Genomic DNA, 18,349 nt, shown 5'->3' with positions numbered 1-18,349 from the left:
TATCCAAAAATACAGGTAATCTGTAATTTAATGCATAATAGCTGCTCTAACCCAGACATTACTCTGCTACAATCTAACTCATTATGTATAAAAATGAATACCTTGAAAATGCTAAGTAGTCTACAAATCAAGCAGTATTTACTGGCAAAATTTTCATAAAGAAAAATGTTTCCCCCTAGATCTTTATCAAATCACACACCAGACCATGTTAAGAAAGGAAAGGAATAATTGTTCCTGGATAATGATAGTAAAAACTCTAAGCTTCTTTATTCCAGATCTCATTTTCAGGAATTAAAAGCCCACTTCTCAATCTGCAGGTAAAATCTGCAGGTGGGTTTGCTAAAATGAGTAAGCAGTTGCATCATCAGGCCCTGAATTTTTTGACAGATTATACCATTCAAAACTCAGTTTGAATGCTCTTTCACTGTAACACATAGTTCTGGAAAGTGAAGTGCATTTTTTATCAATTGCTTATTCCTTGTGGTGTAATCGTTCCATCTCAAGAGTAATTTTTTTGCTACACAAAGTGAAAAATAGACACCAGATAAAAACTAGCAGTTTAGTTCTTTGTTTGAAAAATCCCAATTGTCACATTCTGCTGTTAGTTTTAGGAAGAAAGATCAACTTCAACTGTGATTCTAGAGGTGTAAAGGTATATTTTTGTTTTTTTGTGGAAGTCTACTGCTCAGCCATAATAAAGAAAAAGTTTAATTTTTTTTCTTGCCGAGAGAAGAACCTGTTTATAAAAATCTTTTCCTGAAGGTCATATCTTGCCCTCAGTCTGATTCAACCGGTTTGAAATGTTGTCTCCCTTCCAAACTCATTCTTCCCCCACCTTTAGGAAGTGCTGCTGTTTGCAGTTCTATTGAGTGACACAGTCGTTTGTCTGCCTGGAAAGTGTGGTGAGTTTGAAAATGGAAGACTGTATTTCTTGTTCTTTGTTCCGTTGAGTGATATTGATCATGGCATTTGGAAGCAAAATGCTCCTTCATCCCTCATAATTCTTTTTTCTTCTCATATATTTTCTCTTTTCTTCTTCACTGGGTATGTCTGCACAACATAATTCTGTGCCTTGGAAGCACATCTAAGCTACCTCGGGCACCAAAATTAGTACAGCAACATTAACGCAGCAATCTGCCTAGGTTAATTAGCCTTGCTGAGATGACATCTAGGTGGAGCATCATACTAATGCTGTAGCTTTTACTGCGCCAGAGCTAGCTTGCAGGATACTCCCAAGCGACAGTGCAGTCCTCCTCATTTCAGGTCTCGTCCTTTAACAATGGCAGTATCTGGGGCTGCAAAGAGATATAAACTTCAGCATCTCAGGAAGATGAGGATGAAGCTCTGAGAGGCAGAGGGATTGCAACAGTGAGCCTGTTGGGCAGCTTTGGCCATTGAGTCCACTGCCACAGCACTGCCACAGTTAGATCCTAACAGGGGCTGATGAAGACTGAAAATAGCTGCCTATGAGGGACAGTGGAAGACAATGAGCTTGTTTGTGTCACTTAATCACCATTATGAAAATTAAAACTCATAATCCATGAAGAATATCAAAGTGTCAGAAGTTATTCATAGATTCCAGAGGTCTTCTCTGATGTATATTACATTCAAGCCTTTTATTGCTCATAGTGGTCACAGTGGTTGCATTGGTCTTGAAGTCAGATGCTCCCAGGACGACGCTTCTGTTGTGGAGCACTCTTTGGTTAATTATCTGTCTTGTACAAGTCCAAGACAACTGTTGGGGGAGTGAAACAGCCAGGACGTGGGGGTCTCTTGTAGTTCACTGATCACCACAACCTTATTCTAGTTTGTCTATCTGCAACACTGTACAGTACAGAAAGTGTCCCCTCCCTTGTTTCCCTGAACAAGGCTCTTGTCCACTGTTAGTAATGGCTATTACATTTATTTCAGCAGTTGTTTTGCTACATTAGACATCTTTGTTAAAATCACCTGTATGACCTGGAGTTATGTGGCCCCTGGATGAAGGCAGTGTTCACGAAAAGCCCTTTTCTAGAAATCTGACACACAGTAGAATCCAAGTGTGTAAACTTAAAAAAAAAAAAGTGAAAGTAAACAATTACAAAAAGCGATGGAAACAAAAAGACAAGAACTTCTGTGCTTGCTGGACCTTGTGCTGAAGTTTCCTTTCCTGATATTTATAGAAGTGCATTATTACGTTGCTGTGAGAGTGACAGGAAGTTTGACTCATGTACTTCAAGGCAAATATTCTCTTTGACCTGTCTGCAATTTATTTATGTGGAAATACAGTTTCTTATGCCTGATTTCACCCGAATGTGCCCTCTGCGGTACGTGGAAAGTTTGCAAACATCCTGACTGCAATTTAAAAGAAATTCTAAGCCAAAAATTTTCCCCAAACAACAACTTTGTTTAGTCTTTTTGAAATTATTTTAGTCTCTGGAATGGCTGATAGGATACACACATACAGGCAAGAATAACCTGTAATCCCACACATATTTCATAGTATGCCCACACTTTTATGAGCAGCTATAAAGAATGAAGCCAATTCAGTGGCCTTGATTCATTCTGTGGAAGCAGAAGAGGAATCCTGAAAAAGAAAATATTCAGGATATTGCACTTGCACACAAGGTCAGTTTGTGTAACATAATTAGGCTAACGGATAAAGTTATGGAAATGCATATTTGCTGATAATCAGATGGAAACAAGTCTTTCTCCACACAAATAGTTGATTCGAATTTTAGTCTGTATGTGTTGTTCTTACTAAGACCTCGCATGACTGCAAAAGAAATGACTTTGCATTAGAAAAGCTGCTGTTCAATAGGCCTGTTGGAATACTCAGGAGTTATACCGGTGCTTTTGCGATTAAGACAACTGGCACTTTAATTCAGGGTGTTTAGTATAGTATTGTTTGCTGCAGATCTGGCTGTGAAACAGCTTCCCTTTGCAGGAGGGACCCAATGAGTTACAGCTGAAACAGAATTTCACTAACGGAAGTCTTGTTAATTACCACTGGTGCTTCATTTGTATTCCCTCTGGAGAGAAACAGTTCAGAAAATATGGCAATTGCTCTTAACTATTTAAGATAGCTGTGCATTGTAATAGCACTGCCTGGAGTTACAATTATTGTGCAGTGGCCATATGGTACCTGTAGTTTTACATGAATTGTTCATACCAAAATTATTTCTTACAAGAACCTGGTTAGGGACTGGCCAGAGCCAAGTGGTCCAGGGATATCTGCACTGGTGAGTTGATCAGGCAAGTATCTAGAACAAACAGGCAACCCTATACAAGAAGAGCTCAGCTGTTTATTTTGCCTTATTATAGGCAGCTGCAATGTCCTAGTTGGTTTATCTACCTGAAGTCAGAGTAAGTGTGTCTTGGGGATCTCTCAAAACAGTAACTGCATCATAGATATTATATAGTGAGATTTACAGGTTAAACATTTACTGTGGCTCCCAGAAGTGTTATTAAAACTGTCTTGCAATTATAGTGTAGCTATGAAATACTGTCCAGAAGGTAAGTCAGCAGCATATGCATTTACAGATTGTTTTTTTGAATGAGAACAGCTATACCACTTAGTGATTCATAGCTGGGGTAGTTCAAACCAGACATTTTCAATTCAATGTGATATATAATAAGACCAGTGTTATTATTTACTATTAATTTACCAATATGCTATCTCTATAATCTGAATTGATACCACTTACAGCTCAAATTTTCAACAGCATCTCTGACATGCTATTGAGTTTACTGTGGATCTGATAAATTGAAGGGAAAAGTGTACAAGTTTTTGTGGGCCACTGGGAACAACTTCCGCAGACCATGTATTGGTTAGGTGATGCACCCAAGGGAAGGACCTGAAAAAGACATGAAATGACTACAAAGAAGCAGGTGAGTGGATGGATTAATCTCAAGGACGCTGCACAGGCAAAAGGAGTTGGTGTGCTTTTTCCCAATCCAGAATGGCTCCCCCACAGTATCAGGACATAGAAGATTAAGAAAGCTACTAGCCAGTTTGCTGATATAGCTCCTGCTCAGGAGTGAAATCTCTCATCAAACCACAACATTTAGAAAAGCTCCTAGAATTTATCCTGTGTCTGTAACATTTGGACACTGATTAAACAGGATCATCAAACAGAATCATCAGTATCCACTTACACAGAGCAGTATTTTAAAAAATTAAAGCACTCTGATTCACAGCTGACGAGCTTGCAAAGTAAGCTACAGAAATGAGCATTAGTGAAAAGCCTAAAACAGACACAGGGGCTCCAGCAGCTACATCTGAAATACTATATCATCGACTAGTACTCAAATAATTTTTTAATTTACTCCTATCAAAAAGGTGAAATACATCTAAAATATGTTTATTTCCTTTTACTATTCTTGCACAAGATGCTACAATAACTGCATTGGTGTATCAGAAACACTGGTTAGAAAACAAGTTGTTTATTAAACATGCATGTTAAGGATATTTGAGGATATGTAGATTACTTCTGTGTATTTTTCAGACTGGAAATTACAATGCAGAGCCAACTTTGGTAGAATAAATTATCTTCATCCCTGTCATCTGTATGATGTTTAAGAAATTATCATCCTGTGTGTGTGTGTGTCTGTGTTTGAGATCACACTCTTACTAGTTCTGAGGCTTTCTCTACGTATCTCTCAGAGGAAGCTGAAGGTTGAGTTCATGGTTCAACCACTGCAGAAGCCATTTGTGAACTGTGTATTTTGACAAGACTTTCAGGCTACTCTTTTAATCCTTAGTAATCTTATTTTTTCCTTTGCATTTCATTTGTCATGCAGGTATGGAAGAAGAAGTTCCTCCTATGAATAAAAAAAGACTGCCTTCTGTTGCCACATCGTACAAGTTTTGCAATTTTAAGGTTTTGTCTAGGCTCCCAGGAACTGCAGTCTATTATCAAATCTGTTCCTTGCGTATGTGTGTTCTTCACAGTCTTTGGATTGCTTGGGCACACAGGATTCCCACAACTTTGACATCAGTGCCTGTGGAGAGGTTTTGAGGTTTTCTTTGGGGGCTGCTTCAATAGTTTTTTTACACCTTAGAAATGCCATCCAGTTCTGAGACTGGAGCTTGCCAGAGGATTACATGTGCATTCAAATATTCAGTGCAATAAAATTCAGCCTACAGTTTGTCTTGTACCACACTTTTCTAAGTTCTGGTGCAGGGGCTAGATCCCACTTGGCCCAGATATAAGTATCACTTTAGGTGCAGGAAGGTATATACACTAAAATATTTGTACATGAATGTATAGTTAAGTACATAAATCAAGGTATTCTCCTATTTGAGATAGATAATACTGTCACTTCTTCTGCTTCCATGTGGTGTTGGGAATACATTTGTTGATGTGACACAGGTTGGATTGAGACTACTTCTGTTAATCGTTCTGCTGACTAATGGCAAACCAAGAGGAATTTCCACATTTTTCCACATCTAACTTTTTGCTGAAAAAGAAAGCAAGCTGGAAATTATCCAAAGGCTACACTTCTCAGTCAGAGTTTTCATTTGGAGATTTTTTTCTTCCAACTAAACTCTAAAATTTCCTAGGGCGACACACACTGGCTAATGCCTTGACTCAGTCAGTGAGGAAAAACTTCAACGGATACATTTTCAGAAATGTGCGCCTATGTCCGTGCATTTGCAATCAGTAGTCATGAAATGATTCTTATACCAAGCCACATCCTGTCTTTGAATGAAGATTTTAAAGTGAGTAAAAGAGTAAGTTTTAGGAGCCAGTCCTCTGCATTTGTATTTACATAACTGGTTTTAAGGTTTCATTCACTGTAAATGAGAGATTGTATAGGCCAGATCTCAGCGGAGGATAAATGCTTTACGACATGTTGATGCTTTCGGTTAGAAATAATTAACAGTTTAATAAAAGATCTTCAGAGAAAATGCTAGGCTAGAGCAGAAATAGATCTTTTTATGCTTATCCTGAAAGACGCAGAGCAGCTTTTAATGAAATTACATACACATGTACAATAATTGACCAATACTTTTGTGTAGTATAAATTTCAGTGAAAATACTGATTTTTCTTAAATTTTCTTGTATATATGCCCTACATGCATATATTATTTTGTGTTAAATAGTTAATAGGGACTAATATTTAAAAATTCGTTCAATAATTTATATGTGCAGGATAGCAGATGATTCAGTCAGAGTATTTAATATGTCCCTGGAACAGGACAGGTAAAGTTCAAAGAATTACAGTTTTAACATTTGGCACCCCTTTATCAAGAAATACTTCAAGTATTTTTAATTCTCTTCCTCTTGCTCTGTTGTCTTCTTACTTCTGTATTTCACTGTGCGGGTGAAGTGACCATTGCAGCGCAGATCTCGTTCTCAATACTGCCCAAAGAAAGCTTCCAGCTAAATGCTACATAACAAGCGTGCATGCATAAAATGTAATAAACCCATCTGAAGACATAATGATGGACAGTCTAATAATTCTGTTCAGTACAGACTAATATTTTCACCCAGACTGTATCTTGGAACATTTCACTTGGTATTAGCGTTATCAACCAGTTACAAATAATTGCCAAAGAGACAGTGAATGACCTTCTTGTACCAGACTTTTATTAACTGTTATTGATTTGCAATGCATGCAAGTTTACTTGCCATTAATTCTTTTTAGAAAGAGGAAAATACTCAGTATACTGTTACAGTGTAATTGAGTGAGCCTTAATGTATTACTTAGGAAAAAAAGATCAGCCTACGTTGTAATGCACAGGACCGGATTCCACTCAATTATGCTGATATAAATCCACTGTAATTCCATTAGTCAGTGAAGTTTTTCCAGATTTATGCCAAAGTGACTGAAATTCAAACGCTTCTCATAATTTCTATTGTCATCTTGAAGCAAAATTCAAAGGCTTTAGATTTTTCTCTTTATTCTCAAATAGTTTTTAACAAAGGATTGAGGGAACAATAGGCAAAGATGAATAGTACATCTTTACTGTGAATTTTAACACGTTCCCACATCCAAAACTTGTGAATTCTTGTACAAGAATGCGTGACCTGGAATGCAGTGGAAATGCTGCATTTCTGCAATTTTTGAAAGTAAACAGGCTATATCTATCCGCTTGCTCTGCAAGAGGACCTGAGCAGAGCACTGCAGACATACTAGTCAGGCTGGGAATCCCATATGTAAATACATATACTTGGCCTTTTTTTCCAGGTGTAATTATGCGATATCACTACTGCTGCTTCCTACACGTATCCAAGCTGACCAGACACCAAAGGCTTGGGATTCCAGTCCTAGACAGCCAACCATTAATTTCCAACTGCTTTTTCTAAATCAGTTATAAGTGATAGAAATAGGTGAGATCATGGCTGTGTTTTGATTATAACAAATTATGCCTTCAGTACACCAGGAAATCTAGTCTTAATAAACTGAAATGTACGGCTATATGTAGAAATGCTATATCACCTTTATTGTGAAGAGGTAAATGAGATTCTAATGTCTAAAGAGAACTATGAAAAATGGGAGAATAGTTCCTAAGAATATTTTAAATTTAATTATCCTTTTAAAAATGTACTTTATCAAACGTGAATCTATTTGGAAGAACTTTTCAAATGTCAAGTGCTTCTGCAATGCTTACCAGAAAGCATGTGCACATTTTAGAAAGAATCTCTGCAAAGCAGTAAGTATAAATGGAGCAAAAGGTAACGTCACGCTTGAAGCTACATGTTTAAGTATTTCTTGATTACATATTTCTAGGAAAAAAAGGGAGACTTTTAAAAAGACATTTATAAATTTTCTAAATTACATAAAATGAATGCTCAGAGCAGCTGCTTTACTCATGGCAATTATGCATTATTTTATCAGGCAGTCACGTGAATTTTAACTTCTGTTATTTACTTGCTCATAGTTTCTTGAAGTGAGCTCATTTGGAGTTGAATTTAAAAGCACAGTCTTGTTGGGTTGCTTCAGAAAATCTGGTCAAAACTTTCTGAAGTGATGATTGTTGTGAAAATTTGAGGGGAGTCAGTTCAGTTCCTGTTCCATTCTCTGTGTGCTGTGAAGGAGAGACACCTCTTTGCCTTGTCACCAAAACCATTGAGAGAGCTGCTGTCATTGCACGATATCAAGCATAGAAGTAACATGCTTCAAATGATGAGACTGTGTGCCCGTTCTTGAAATGGATGGACTTGCGTATTTGGTACGGGACCAGAACGATCTCAGGTACCTGCATCTGCTTATGCTACCTGCGTTAATACTCACACAGCCTACCTCCTTCATGGAAAGAGGATACATTTAAAAATAACACTGAAGTTAAAAGGAATAGTTGGATACTTCAAGGTGCTTATTTACTCAGGTTTTCTAGACTGATCTTCAAAACATGCTTCATCTTTACCATGAAAAAACTGACATTTTTTAAAGATTTCTTCCCTCCCAGCTGAATTAAATTACAAATCATTTCAATTTTGAGTATATTGATATTATTGAAAATATTCTGAAGAATAAAATTCAAACTGAAACTAGGAATGGCATTAAAAATTTACTCTCTATACAAAGATTAAACCAGTTGAGGTCCATCCATTTCTATCAGACCTAATTTTTATCATTTTTTTTCAAAGACTCCTACTTGTTTTTTGGTTTTAGAATGATAAAATGGTATGTTATGGGCTTCAAAGATATGCAGCTATGTCAGTATGCACAGCATACACTTTGTAGATAAGAAAGTCTTGCCCAAGCAGTGATTGGGAAGCTATTACCCTGCTTGAACAGGGAGGTTGGACTAGATGATCTCCAGAGGTCCCTTCCAACCTAAACGATTCTGTGATTCTGTGATTTATAATATGCTGAGTCATTTACTGACATCAGAATGTACTCTCTTTCACTCAGCATGTTTTCTCAGTTGTTAAATGTGATTCTTGATAGATAGCCTGCCTAGCCATTAGGCTGCCTGTAAACTAACTTGCTAACAGGTCAGCGGTCATTCTGCTTGCTGACATGGAGTAGAGCTTAATCTTCCCTAAGAAGCTGTTGTCACTGGTACAGAATGGCATTGCCCTGACATTTGGATCTTAGGAGTTCACATTCCTATTCATGTAGGAATGAATCTGATATTAAAAGTCGATACTACAGGTATGCAAACTCATGTATAATAAGGTCCATAAAATTCCTTTACAAGCAAGAAACTGTTAGCTAATCTGGGGGTTTAAGACTTCTGACCTTTTCTAAACATGCGATTAATGTTTCATTGCTATACACTTAGAATCTTTCATTAGTTGAAGTGTTTTGTTTTTTGACTTCCAGTTAACTTTCTGAGAAGTATGAAAGTAAGACTTTAAAAGACTAAAAAGATGAAAGGATAGATTTTGTTTTACACTTGGGAAACTTTTAGTTTTTGGTTTCTTTTCATTTTAGTTTTCTATCTAAATTATACTTTGCAAAGAATAAAGTAATCAATACGTGAGAGTGCACTTAAGCGTGAAAACAACTTCTTATCTAGGAAATTAAATGGTCCTAACTTGTTGCTATCACAGAAGCCAAAGTCATTGTCTCATTGTTGATAGCTTATCTGTGAGATCAGGAGAAAAAGCATCTTCATCATCTTCAATCAATAGATGGCAGGGTTTTATGTTAACTTTAATCATTATGGTTACGTGAAATGGCGAGGGCATCACAGCAGTATATCCTGATTTCAGCTCAATGTTTGAAAGCAGGACAAGTTTCTAGCCACATCTGTCCATAGCACAGGTGGAAGGTGGGCATTTCAGACCAAAGGAAGCTGTCTTGGCTTTTGCAGCTGCAATTACAGAGCAGTTGTTCTGATAATCTGCGTGTGTTAGCACTTTCCTGCAGAGTTATGGAAGGAATCAGGAGAGAGAAGAGGCAATAATGCACCCTCATCCCTTTGGACTCTGACCTTTTTTTCCTTACACTTTTTCTCTCAACTCCTTTTAAAGTTTCGCTACAAAGCAAAGCAGATTGGAAGGTATAGAAAATCCCCTAAGGATTTTGTTTTCTATGCTGTATTGCACCATACCTAATTTCTTTGCAGTCTCTGGGACTCTGGTGATTGATAAGCCTTCACTGATATCAGTCAGTGATGCTTAATAGGGCATGCTGCTGACCCAGTGAGCTGTGAAGCTCTCCCTAAGAGATTTCCAGCTGGGAAGAAATTCTTGTCAACCTCAAGCTACGAGCTCAGTTTGCAGATTAATTTCATTTGCACTGCTGTCACACCACATTAGCTCTCTGAACATTTCTCATGGTAGTGAAATGCAGATTTGTGCTGTAAAAATGACGTATGAGGAGATGGATTTTCTGTTATTCAGTGACTCAAGTATAATTGTGTGAAAATATCTCCCCAAACTGATTAATTGATAGTCTTAAAACCCTCGCTCAGGATCTTAAGGCACACGTCTTTCTGAAAGTGACATAACTAACCATGCAACCGTGCACTAGGTGACTTGGCTGTGAGCAGATATTCTCTTCTGAATCCAGCTGTGGTAGTGGTAGAAGTGGAAGAGCCACTTAGCTCTCATTTCTCCTGTCACTGGTCCTCTACTAGATATTACTGCCCGTAAGACTTGTTGTCTGAACTGCTTGTGTAAGCACACCTTAATTTACTTCAGTCAAAATAAACTAGTTCAAGCAGTTTAAGGAGTAGGTTTTACTAACCTGATTCCTCTTGATGCAATTATCATGTGTGAACCTCAGGTCTGAGGAGACCACAACTCCTGACCAAACGTTGGTCAGAAGCAGCCAAGTGCAGGCCCAGAGGGTGATACTGGTCTATCTCTTTCTATTTATCTATCTCTTCCCCAGGCCTTGGTAGAAAATACATCTGTCTACATCCATGATTGAAGTATTACTGATGGGTGATAGACAAGTTTGTGCTCATGTTGCTGTCCATGCTCTGCATTGTTGAAAAACAAAACAAAATAAAAAACTTTATAAAGTGTCACTGAAATCAGCAGAAAACACACATAGAACAACTTGGAGAAGTAAGAAGATGCTATTTTCAGATGATCACTTTTGCTATTTTTACACTCTAACAAGACTGTATTACTTTGCCGCAGGCTTGTCTGCTCTATTTGTATTTCCATGTTGTGCCTAGGAAATAAAACACTTGAGCCTGTACTGCTATAGTTGCACCTCACTTTTTGCTGTATAAGCCTGTCATGGAAATACATAAGTTTCCAAACAGTTTTACCAGTTATTTTTTCCAGGAGGCTCCCTCCATCAGTTGTAGCATACTTCTACCAGTGAAACCATTTTTATTCCAGTCAAAAAGCACTGATGTAAAGGGGCAATTGGAAAATTGCAGAGCAAGTGGCATTTTCTTCACTGACGGCTTTTTTAAAATGTTGTTTTGAGTCTTCCTTCAGCCAAGATCCCAAGGACACTTTGTGCAGGGGATGAGCCTAACGCCATGTAACATAATAGTCTGCAGAAAATCTTCAGATTCTATTTTTTACAACTGTCTTTTAAAATTAGGGCCCTTTTCTCAGTTGCTTGACACACCTCATATTACCATGGTCCTAGTCTCAGACTTGTACTCATGCTGTACTCTTTCCTTTTGATTTTAGTTTATTCTTTTTCAAGTATCTTCTTCAAGAATCTTCATCACTACATGTTCTAAAACTCCAATTCACTATACAGACAAGATCTTTGCTATGCAATAAACAGTGCGGGGCAGTATGGGACTCTCCATTTGCATACCTGGGAGCTTTAGCTTACATTGAAAGTAATTTTTCACACATCTATTTTTGTCTCTGAAATCATCAGCTGGACTTATTTGTGAGAATTTGCATGAGACTCCCAATTGCTTGTTTTTCTTTTCATCTCCACCTGTAACTCCACTTATTTCACTGTGTTTTTTCCTGGTTTGCACATTAGGGTGATGTGATGTCAATGGGAGCTAGTAGTCAATGTGTAATGCCAAGCACTGCTAAAAAAGCAGATTCTAGGTAATACAGACTGGTCATCCAGTACATTCTCTTGACGTCAAAATCTTTGGCCCATATTCATAAGGGGAATGTACAAAAAGCCATCTACAAGTATAGCATATAACGGATAGCAAGGCCCCTTACTTTTTATTACATATATGCAGAGAATCACTCACATCTTGATAGCTCAAAGTTGCTTGATTCCCTCCCCGTAGGTTAGCCTCAGCTGGATTCACAAAACAGGCTTAACTGATTCAAAACTTCTTAAAATGGGCGAGGAAGGCTGAGCGTCAGGGAGACAGAAAAGGTAGGTATTAAAGCAGGTACCCCTTCACCTGCTCTGGTGAAGAGGTATTTATACAAAGTGAGCTTCATAAGAAAAGACTGAGAGCTCTCCAGCCAAGAATGCCTTAAATCCCATGGTTTAAAGTATGAGATTCTTTGAGGTTGAAGATGTAGTGCTCAGATTAATGGTGGACAATATACCAATACCCTTAGTATAACTGTGTTTGATAATAACAGGCTTATTGCGTGTCAGTATTGCTGTGGCATTGAAATGTCATCAATGCTAGTCTAATGCCCTGCTTTAGGGTCTCAGACCAGCACTGCACTGCCCAAACCCACAGGGCTCCCAACCTCAACCCGTTGCTTCTCCATATTGCACCCTGGAAAGGAAGGGAGTGTTCCCCGTACAGTCACAACACCCGACTGTCTTCCCCTGAATCCACAGTGCACGGAGCCAGTCAGGGTCCCAGGAGAGGTCTCTGCTCAGTTTGAAAATCCTATGCCTTTGAGGAGATGAAGGAGAGCAGAGGTTTGTAGCAAACCCGGTTCTGTAAAAACCACAGAGCAGGTCCCAGCTCCACAGCAAGAAGAGAGCAGTAGGAGAGCAGCAGGGAAGTGAGGAGAGAAGAGACATTTTCTGAAACCCCTTCTCCAAAAATTTTACAAGCATTGCAATACCTAGTGGTTTCATGATATGGTATTTTTTTTTTTTCAATTTCGATCTTGTCAGGCCCAATTTGGATTGCACAAATTAAATCCCGTGAGGCAGAAGAAGGATTTGAATTTGTTTTCTGTAATCTAGACAAAAGATACTACCTATGGACAGAGCACAGCAAGAATGGCACCGACTCCATCATCCCTGTGCTCTATCATTTAATCCCAGAGATTCAATGGCTGTGAATCTTGAGGAGAATGGAGGCCTCTCACTTTTGGAAAAAAAGCACTGAATCTACACCCTTCATGTCAGCATACTCCCTCAGTCAGCTCACCGGGTTCTTTGCTCAGGAACAAAATAGCAAGGTATTTAAAAAATAGACGCTACAAATTACACCCTAAATCCTCCTTGGAAACTAATTATGGTGTACTGGTTCTCAATTTTAAAAATGAAATAACAATTCCCTCTTATCTCACCTGGATGTCGCAGAAATGCATTCAGGTCTATGAAGTATTCAGACACTATAGTGGGGAGAAGTACAGAAAAGCCTACAGAGACATTACTAATTCTAACTTTCAAGGAGGGTATAGATAGTATACGGTAAGTAGCATTTGGTGAGCTGCATGCTGGAAAACAAGATGAAAACAAAACACTGCAAAGCTGCAGGCAGCATAAGAACCTTGTGCTGAATAGGAGGGACGTTTAAAAAAGTATACTATAAAAATGTATCATAATTCATAGGCAGTAAGTGAAATAAGGTTGTGCAGGCTTCCCCTAAATGTCAAATACTTGCTTTTCTAAATTCTTAGTTTTGTTCTGGTACATACATACACAGTGTTTAGCCTTGAAAATGAAACAGTGTGTTTCTTTAGAGAGCTTGTCTTTATCTTGTCCTAAGATAGCTTTCTTAGATGAAAGTAAACATGAGGGACCTCCTGTTGAAAGGATGGGCTGATTTCTCTCATTCTTTCTTTTTGTATGCCACCTTTCTCAAGGGCGCTTCCTGCACAGACATTTCCCCTGCAGGAGCTCGATGGTTCTCCCTGGGTTAGCTGGGCTCCCCAGGCTCCCACATCCCATACCAGGTCCCACACCCCTGGTACCAGCCCATAATTTGCCAGGCAGGCAGCCCACAGCCAAGGCACCTGCAGGTCCCTGCAGGGTGCCTTCCCCATTGCCGCCACGGAAGTGTGCAGAGCCCAGCTGTGCCTTGCCCCAGCTGTGTCTGCCGTGACTCTCTCCTCTCTGCATGTCTGCAACCAGCAGCTGGTTAGAGCAGATCACAACAGCTTCTGCCAGGTGGAAGTGTTATTCACTTACCCAGACACAGAGCAAGCGGAGGAAAAGTGTTAAACACCATGCCTGGTCTGTTCCAGCCCACGTTTCTCGGAGATTAGTTGTCCAGCTGCCTCAAGCACATGCAGTTGAGCCCATCTTAGCTCTCCAGTCTTGCTGAAAGCTCTATTTATGTGCCTAGTTTTTCTACATACTTATCTCCAAACCACTGCTGCTTGCTCACTTTCTTTTTCTCTTTGGACAATATTTTATGTTGTTTTTTTCAGGTTGGTATTTGTGTGATTTAAGATTTGGCCTGCGACTGCATACCTCACAGAAAGTAAAGTGTTTTCTAAAAACTAGTTCTCTTCTTGTTTCCTGAAGGAGCCTCATTTCTGTTTGCTATGTATTCATTACCTTTGAGCCACACCTGGCGGTTTCAGACCAGGAACCAGCAGGTACTTTGAACATCCATGCAAAACTTCTCCCTGCCTTCCCTCAGCTTGGGCAGATGTTATAACACAGAGCGAGTGCAGCTCTCAGGTTCTTTCAATAGTTACATTATCTGCTCAATTTCTTTTGCGCCGAAAGTGTTACTGTTTCACATTAGCAAATTCCAGCAAATAGCCTGTATTCTTCAGCCTGTATTCTTCGTCAGTTTTAATTAGCACTTTGAAGAGGTTGATGTGGTTTCCTTTTCAGGTTGTCATGCTGATATCAGAGGACATATGTGATGACTCCTGGTGCACTGGGCAGCTTGAGGAACAGTGATGGGTGACTGCATTGAGAAATAATTTGGTATCTGTAGCAGATACTTCAAAGCAACTCTTCCTTTGCTTGAAACACACTGGAACAAAAGCTTCCAGAAGCATCAAAATATGAAGCCTGTGCACCATAATCAGCATGAGGACAGAGTGCTGCCAACCCCTCCTGCCCTAGAGGCATTAATATAAAACTAGGGCTTAGGCTCGCCAAAAAGCAGAGAATCAAAGGAGCGTTCTAGTTCATGAAGTGTACACTGGTTTTCAGGTTTTACCATCACTGTTTTTTTAATATCAAGATCCTGAAAGAGTAGCCATAGGATGATGGACCTGCAGTTCTTGGGTCTGGCAAAAGTAGCTCAGCTTCCTCCCATGATAAAGCCCACAGTTTGTAAAAATGTCTAGTTTACACAGCTCACTCACTCCTGTTGGCCGGCTGCCATGGAACTGAAAGCCTGGGCGACGCAGAAGATGCAGAGAAATTACACTTCACAATTGTTAACAAAAGTGATGGAGAAACATGTACAGCTCATGTACATGTACAGTTCTCTCTTATCAAACCAGCCTTATACCCCTTTTTCTGTAGCACAATACGATGCACCTGCCATGATATGTTTAGCCAGCTTTTCAGCAGCCAACATACTGTGGTCAAGCACAGAGGTGTGGTTACTCTTTTTACTTTATGGATACTTTATCCATGTGTGCCATTTACTCCATCAGCACTGAAAGATAAGAAGGCCAAGATCAGCAGTGAATTTAACAGCGTTGGTGTGTCTAAATCAATGAAAGTTGCAGAGAAGAGAGACTTGAACATTTCTATATTTAAAAGTATCTTACAGCATTGAAAGCTGGATTAACCACAGAAGATAGGTAGACAGCTGTACGCCTAATTTTAAAGATTCAGTAGCTTTCTGAAATAACACTTCTCATTTTTCGTACCACATGTTTCTTCTAATTTCAAAAGTTTCTCTCACTCCCCTTATTCAGGCATATAGCCTTTCAAGGCTTCAATAGAAGGTGGATATTTCTGGTTACGAGAATGGCCCACAATTATTTCTCTGCTCTTCTTCCAGGACAGTGGCAAGCAGCACCCTTCACGATCAGCTCTATCAAAGGAGGCTTTGATTTTCATTTTTAATGTAAAAAATACTCCACGTGAACCTGTAAGTAGGTGGCAATGTTTTTCCTCACAGTTTCTTCAGGAATTGTCAGAGGGTTAATAAAGTCTTAAACAGGCATATCTAATGATCTTTCGCAACGGGTGGTAAAACTCACATACACAGTTTACCTGATAGCAGCTGTAAGTGAGGGTCCCTCAGGGAACCAGCTACAGAATGGCTTACTTCTTTTTAATAATACCAACTTCTGTTTCTATGGAAACAGCACATCATGTTTGTTGCTTGCAAGACGTGTTAGCCCCTTTTAAAATAACCTGCATTCTCTTTACATTGTCTTTAAAACTGATAGAAGCACTCCACTTTCAAAAACACCAAATTGTTAAACCCTCTCCTTTCACTCTAAATAACACAAATTGGCATAGGATGTATAGTCTGTAAGTGCTAATTGTTTTAAGAAGTAATAGCCTTTTTGTAGGTTACTATTTCTAAGAACAATAGTTATCTTGTTGTTTTATGGCAACGAATTAGATATTTTGGAATTGTGTCTACAAAGGAACACTATCAAGTTAAAAATGATAACCACTTGGCTTCATGAAGCACGCACTCCCCTGCGTGCTTTTCCATATGTCCAAATTTGGTGATTCTCACCACCGTGCTTTGAAAGTGCTTGCTCACCATAACGCTAGATATTTAAAGATGCTGAAAGACAATCTGCCAAAACCTCATATGTCACACATGCATACATGTACTTACCTGTGGTAACCATCAGTTTTTCACCCAGAGTCACTGCTGAAACTAACGGGCTTTTCCTCCAGAATTGGTGATATGAAACAGCCCTAGGTAATTATCTTGCAAGTGAAATAAGATGTTAAAACCGCAGCTTGTCCCTGCCATGGATGGTTATTGAGATCATACTGAAACAATTTTAAAATCTGATTAGTTTACCATGGAAGCAATTTTTATAGCTTCCCGTATCTTGAACAGTGAAAATAGACCAGTCTGGTTCAAGCTGTGATGGAATGAAGATTTACAGAGCTTGGACAGTCTAAAGGATGGCATTATAGGGTTGTCAGAGTAACAGGCCTTGGGAATCTGCGTTGTTTACATTTAAAGGGAGAAGTCAGCTGGAGGCAGACATCCGAGGCATGTTGGATTGATTTGTAGCTTAAAAGCAGATTGTGTTTGGGGAGAGAAGAATGGAATTCTAGCTCACATCTGTCTTTCAGATTATATAACAAAAAGACATTTTCTTGAAAAAAATGGCATTAACCTAGCCTCACTTCAACAGCAGCATTTTCAAGTACCTAGCAAAACACATCTGCACCTTCATAGGAATGCTCAATAGAAAAGGTTGTTGACATGACTGAAAGCAAAGCACATCAGCCTAATCCAATTGAAAATTCAAAAATAAACAAAGAATGGCTTTTCAAGGTTTAAAGAAAGACACATCAGGCATATTTCGCTTATCATGTGGTATTTGAATGCCACTTTTTGAAGCACAGAAGAGATTTGATCCTACGTTCCTCATTTAGCAAGCTATTCTTATTGATTGGGCTTTTTTCAATGTCCATGAAACAGGCATAAAAGAAGAATTTGTACATTGCATTTAAAAAATATCTTTGCAGTGAATGTAGTTTGGGATAAGAAAAAAAAATAATTGCACAGGCAGTAAAGCATTTTCATGATTAAATGAAGGATTTAGAAAATCTATCAAGTTAATTCTCTTGATTCATGATACAAACATGGCTGATGCAAACATGGCTGATGAAGTGCCTCTGTCTTTCACTTACTGGAAAGCAGAAGCCTTACAGCATTAGGAAGCGTTAGGTACTTATGTTTTTCTACTGCTTCTCAAAAGTTATTCATTGTAATTCATCACTACAATGGATTTCCATGTCTCTTAGTTAAATAATACTGCTCCTTAGCCAATTTATGAAGATCTTCAATTTCCTGTCTGCTCCTGTTATGCTAAATTGTACTTTGTCTCTTATTACTGTAGCATTTTCAATTCTCTATTGATCAATATGCTGCACTGTCATTTAAAGGAGAATATTTACTCTGGAGCTGAAAAGGTTTTATACAACATACACAGTAATTTTCTCACGAGGTGAGCTGTCTTTCCTTCTCCCTTGTGCTATGCTATTTTTCCGTGTCTTTCTGTTCCAAATAAAATTTTAAATATGAGCTTTAAAAGATACATCTGTCTCTAATACAATTGAAACTGTTGTTTAAATGGGTAGAAATAGCGTAAACACTTTTTAGTCAATTTCTCATGGTTAGTTTAACCCTTGATTCCACACAATCCAAGCTACTTCTAGAAGCTACTTTTTAGTCTATAAAAACAGAGTCTTT

The sequence above is a fragment of the Struthio camelus genome, chromosome 3 (assembly GCF_040807025.1).
Source record: "Struthio camelus isolate bStrCam1 chromosome 3, bStrCam1.hap1, whole genome shotgun sequence".
Classification (NCBI taxonomy): Eukaryota; Metazoa; Chordata; class Aves; order Struthioniformes; family Struthionidae; genus Struthio; species Struthio camelus.
The sequence above is the reverse complement of the archived record's forward strand: the minus strand, read 5'-3'. Positions refer to the sequence as shown.